This window comes from Leptosomus discolor, chromosome 4, assembly GCF_034619465.1.
Source record: "Leptosomus discolor isolate bLepDis1 chromosome 4, bLepDis1.hap2, whole genome shotgun sequence".
NCBI classification, from domain to species: Eukaryota; Metazoa; Chordata; class Aves; order Leptosomiformes; family Leptosomidae; genus Leptosomus; species Leptosomus discolor.
The window spans coordinates 9214508-9221041 of record NC_141394.1 but is presented as its reverse complement, the minus strand read 5'-3'; positions in this window follow the sequence as shown (position 1 = coordinate 9221041).

Genomic DNA, 6534 nt, shown 5'->3' with positions numbered 1-6534 from the left:
ACTTACATTACACCTACACAAATTGATACATTTTTGTCTGTGTGTCGCTATTAGAGTATTGCATTGCTGGCAATACAAGGTGTCCCAAGGATAACACACTTGAAAAGCACAGTTTGTAGCAGACACCAAACGGTGGGTGAAATTTAGCTCAGACTCAGCCCTGTTCGATTTGGACATGGGTGATACTTCTGAAGGGTTGAAACTTAAAAAGGTGTTTCCTGTTGCTATAACCTTCACCACAGCCTTTGCTTTGCTACCTGTGTTTTATTCTGAATACGTGCAAGGAGAAATAACACTGTATTCAGCTGGAGTCGACAGCATCTACAGAGTGACTGACAATACAGTCACTTTTATTCTCTGAAGGTCTCTGATAAGACTTGGTCCAACTAGCTGATAGGGTTAAATGTGTGCTGCTTCTAATTGAAATTGTCACCCGTCATGAAATCTTTATAACAAACTTCACAATTTTAAGTCTTTATCAAGATCTCTGTGGATGTTATTAGGAATTTTACTGGAATATATATTGAGTAATTGTTAAATAATGGACATTTATAAATTGTCTTGACCTTGAAAGTATCTATGTATTATACTGGGAAGCAAAGTAATTGATTAGGATAATAACCATAACAACTATGTAATTGATTATATAGTGGAAGACATCTTAATGTATATATCCTGCTATCACCAAAAAATTTGTATGTAGACAAAAAGAAGAAAATGAGAGAAAAGTCCTATCTAAGCAATGCATGTTATTGCTGTGCTATGAGCCACAAGATTCGAAGAGTACCTGAAACTCCCTGGAGGGATGAGAACCAAGACTGAATTGATGATTCATCTGCCTTTTCTGATGCATTTGCCGATTTGTTTTGTTCAGAGAGCAAGGAAGATGTTTGGTTATTTCTTACAGTTACTGTTGGAGATTTTAGTGTACGTTCTCATTTTTACAGCAAAACTCTCTTGTCACTTCAAAAGCACCCACCTTTTGCCTCCACAAATGTCCCTCAGGAGTAATGAAAATGTTCCGTCTCGTTTTTGAGCAAACCACGGCAACATCTTCTGTTCACTTCTGTTCCAAAACTATCCAGCAGCAGAATCTGAATCCCTTCTTTGCTACCTTGATAGAAAAGGACAGGAAAAGATTTAAAATTTTGTTAAGTAAGTTAAGGAACAGCAGCAATTTTTCATCTCTCTCAGCTGCCTCGGCCAAAGCTTTTCCTAATGCTCCTCCAGTATTCTCCCCTGCACACGTAGCTGATGCTAGCAGATGCTTAGCCTGCGTGTCAGCCCTCCGGGGATGGAGCCGTAAATGTCTTCTTCAAAACTGCATCGAGTACCATTCCCCTCACAGCAAAACTTAATGACTTCACGTAGGAATCAAAAAACAAATGAGGCCCCTCGCTAAGAGGAATTCAAGTTACAGTTTACTTTCTTATCCTTGCGTGAACTCAGCCTTCTGCAACCGCTGCAAGGCTTTCTCTCTTTAAAATTCATGTATTCTGTGGCTGGTGCTCGTAGCATCTTACTGACAGGGATGAAAGGCAACAGGGCAAAAACAAGCCCTGAACAACCATTCTATTTGATCACCTTGTATAAAGTAGATCTGTGACCAAAAAAGGGAATGATTTTCCATTAAAATGAAGGCAAACAAAAATAAAAGGATTGAATAAAATGTCTAACCGCTGTGAAATGAATGGCCTGAATGGACTAGGTACTGTTCTCGGTGAAAGTGGGGAGTTATGTTTATAGCAGTCGGCATACGATTGTGTACGAGTCGCGGCGTTAAGTGTTTTGTCGGTGTTTACGGGCTGGGGTGAAGCTTAAAATGTGCTAGAAGCAGCGGGTAAATAAAAAGATACAAGTTGGTTTTGTTGGTTTGGGTTTTTTTGTTTTGTTTTGTTTTTTTGTTTTTTTTCTTTTTTTCCCCCTGAAAACTCAGTTTTAGAGCTAATCCTGTGCTTTGCGAGAACCAGATTCACGATTTCTGTGTGACCGGGTTTGGCAGGACTCAATGTTTGTTACCAGCGCAGTGTTGGTGTGAATGCTGCTAACATTATCCTGAGTGGTAACACAGGAAAAGCTGAACGATATGTTCTGAACACTGAAAACTCACTAAGGAAATTTGACTTGAGGAAACATAAGAACATATTTTCTATTCATTTTGGTGGCATAGATAAATATGAAACTTGCGGGGGGAAAGAAAGTTTGTTTTGTAATGTTGGATACACTGTTAATAAAAAAAAAAATAAAATCAGATTATGAATACCAGATCCTCATGTAATGTAATTCACTTTCCTTCCATTGATTTAAGCAAGTATTAAATTGACTTAAATGCAGTTATGTCAACTTCTATCACCAAGGGGTTTGGTTCTGAGTATGTAAGAACTTGATTTCTTAAAGTCTGTCATATTTATCATTCCCATGTTGCATAGAGAGGCTGATCATATCTCAGCAAAGCGCAGTCTGCCAAACAAATGAACAAAACCCAAAATGCTCACCACATGACCTCAGTTTAGACCATTCCGTGGGGACATATATGGATATAGAAGCACATTTTACATATATATATATAAAAAAGTGCATATAAATAAACAAAAGTATATAAATAAATTATAAAATTATATACATACAAACACATTCAAATAAAAATGACAAATTCATTTTGATGACTTGATCACATACCTTGTCTTTGGTCATGTGCATTCATTGATTCTTCATGCTGGCTGGCCCCCAAAATAACAAGGTCTGTAACCAGAAAGAGAGTAAGTTCTCCAAATCTCAAAGAACAGTAATCCGGGATTTAAAAAGTAAAGTGGTACCATTACAGCAGATAATTGTAACTCTGGAGAAATAGGTCAGAGCCGCAGTTCATCTCAACGCTGCTACCAACAAATGAGGTCAGGTTTTGCTTTTTTTTAGTGTGCTGTTGCTTTGAAAGAAAAGACCTTTTTTGGTCTGTATTGATCAGAGTACCGTGTTCCCAAGCAGCCACACTAGAAGAGGTAAGAGTAGAAATTAAATCCCTGGTCTGAATGGCCTTCAGTATCCAGTCCCTCCTCAAAGAGTGTTTGTGCTGAAGGCTTCCAGTATTTCCCTTTGTGCCTTCCACCCAACATGTGCACAACAAGTGAATCTTCCCCTGCTCTTTTTAGTATTTCTCACCAGATGACATACATTGTGGCAATTGAACACAGCACACACGAAAACCTAACGGCATCTGCCAAATATCCTCAGTGTAAAGAAGGACAAACACGCAGGCTCATTCGTAGCGTTCTCTTATCACTGCATGTGCGTGCTCTGGTTACTTATTAAAGAAAAGTTGTCTCTACAGAACTACTAAAGGAAATGAAAATAAGAATCCCAGAATTTTCTGTAATTGCTTTTATGGAACATGGTAATTCGAGAAGAACTTTGTGCAGCTGGTACAGGCGGTGTAACTACACAAAAATACAGCCTTCCTATAAATTCTCCACGATCCCTGAGGAAACCTCAGGAAACAGGCTATTGCAATGCAGATTTGCATGGTTCCCTGAAGAATACTGCACTTTCACAAATCCTTCCCTGAAACGATTTAGCTTTTCAACAGTTTACACTCAAGTACAATTAATGTCGAAGGCCCCTGCGTGCTTACAGTGTTTAGATTTCCTACCAATTACCACATGAGTCTCTTCCTGGGTCACTACTTTGTGAGCTACCATGGCTGTACTTACTTTGTGGCTGTCTTCATCCTGCATGTAAATGGTAAGCTTGAAGCACGCTGGTGTCTCTGAGCCAGCTGGAATGTAACAAAACTGCCAATAAATAGTTAAGGTTTCTGCTGGGAAGTATTAGAAGTGTGGAAGCAATACATGGACACCACCTCTGTTCTACATCATGAGGTACAAATTCAATTTTGACCCAAGTAATAGAACCTGTGCCTCATACTGTTGATTTGAAGAGTAAGACTCATGTGCAAGAACGCGGGTGAACAACTGCTGCAGCCTTGTTTGCAAGCATTTACTAATTCATGCTTTTTGTTAATGGCAAGTATTGGGACTCATGTTAGTACTTGTGCAATTAGTCGTGATTTGTAAAACTCTGATCAGCTTGTGCTAGGAGAGAGCTGTTAATTCCTTTCTGGTTAAAAAAGTTTATCTTATCAGCAACCATGGAAGTTTGCGGTCAAGGTTTCTTAAGTTTTCTGTTTCGATATTCATCTAGCTATATACATCATCTATTAAATATTTACAGAGGAAACCTCTTAAAACAATGAAATATAAATGAGTCATTTGGGGGAGGCAAGGCATTTTTCTGCCAAGTTTTACCCAGACTGGTATTTGGCGGGGGGGAGGTGGGGGGGTGAGGGGGGGGGGGTATGCAGGGACAGGATAGTCTAATGAATCTGGCAAAGTGGAATCAAGATCAGAATAATTAATTTAATGCCGTCTTCTTCTTTTTCAAAGTGACAGATTGATGATGGGTCACGAAAAAAAAAGTAATCATTATCATTTTCCCTCTACTGCAGGCAGATTAGGTAGATAAAGCTAACTGGTCTGTAGCCAGGGACACAGGGATCTTTCTACAGAAAAGTTACAAAGGCTTCTGGGTGAAAATAATTACGATATTTAGGAAGGAAAATGTTTGCACTTCATGAACGTATATATTTTAAAGTAGAAACATAATACATCAATGAGTCAATACTTCGTTGTCTATAAACATTTTACAAATCATGGCTGAATTCTTTAATTTAATACTCGAGAGTGCTGGTCGGAGAAGAGAGGTCTGACATAAAGGCAAATGAGCAACTGAACAAAAACTGGTAATAGCAGGCGAGCAGCCTTGTTTATCTGGTCGCCCTGAGCAATTTGGAAGGAGCTACCAACAAATGACAGCTGTCACCAGTAGTAATCACGGAATATGGGGTACTTCCCAGAAAAAGCCACACAGATTAAATTATGAAATGAAATTACAGAACAATAAGTGTACATTGTATTTGGTATGGTTCTTGACATTTCTTTTTATTTGACCCTGTTTATGACACATTTGAATTGCTATACTCAGAAAGTATAATTATTTTCCCTACAGTTTCAAATTTCTTTTTTGTTTTATTTTTTCCCCAGATATCCTCCTCTTCCTTCTCTCCTTTCCTTTCAATGTAAATAATGGAAGGACTGTAACAGCCATACCAGCTGCTCAGATTTGCTGCTTGTTCGTAGAGGAGATGAAGTAAAAGCACAAGAAATGCAGATCACCTTGTCAGCCTCTAGTGGAAAGAATGCAGCTGACTCTGCCTGGGATAAGGATAAATTTAACACGGAGTCAGAAAACACAAAGTACTGGTATTTCAGGAAGGATAGTATTTCCAAAGCCACCACCCCACAGAATGGATGTTTGCTCTTACCATTTGCTGTGTCTTGTTCAGGAGACAAACATCATTGCCGTGTTTCCTACTACAGGAATCGAAAGAAAACTTGAGCCGTGGTAGAAATGGAATAAGTACATCTCCAGGATCACTCGGTGCTGGAAGGGAAAGCATTACATTTTTGCAAATGCTGGATGCGGCACATTCATACTGTGGCTCTAGACAACATTCTCGGCCTTTAATGAGAGTGAAGATACCCATAGGCTTAAGCCTCAGTGAAAGCAGTATTTAGATATGAGCTTGATTTAAATGTAGAAATCAAATGAGTCAATGAGCATTTAAGCCACCAGCTGCACAGTCATCCTCTCTCCCTCTCTATAAAGAGTGAGTTCCTGACATTCTTGATATTATATAATACCTTTCACTTATTCTCCTTTTGCATTATTCTTGACTATAAGTATTTTTGAGCGTTGTCTCTATCGCTACATGCAGAAGTTCCCTTTAGCTTCAGGCTTCAACAACTCAGCTACCAATACTATGAAAACCAGAAAGCCTAATAACCCTTGACAGTTTACAGAAACTCAATAGCTGTTCCAGTGAAATTTCATAGAAAATGTTGCGGTTGCAATATCCCGATCACTACCTGAATTAACCAAGGGTTTGATTCACTTTCTAGGTATAAAATGTACAATAATCAGTCTCCTAAAAGAGCTAAGATAGTAAATTGGGGAGGGGGGGAAGTGGGGGGGGGGTTATACTTTTTTCTTAGTAATAATTTCTCTGCCTCCTTGATCAAATTAAAGGGTATATTAAACTTGTGAACAACTATGGTAGTTTCAATTTAGATCACTTTGGGTTTGTGAACATTTTCAATTTAAAATACACGCTCAAGTAATTTCTTTCGACCAAATGCAAAATACTTTCCTTTACAGCTGCCCAGAATAATAAAGGATTTGAGCTCTCTTAACTCTTACTCTCCAAACTCCAAGGGGAAAATATTATTGCATGCCGAGAGTCATTATGGTGATTCCAGCCAAGTTATGAAAAAAACCACTAGTTTTACTAGTCCATACTGATACTTTCTGAGCAATAACGGAGATTTTGGAAGTTTTTGTAGATAAGGGTTTCTTAGCAAAACTGAACAGACGCCTGTGCGGTCTTTGTGCAAGCGTATGGGTAACTATGTCAAACTGAAG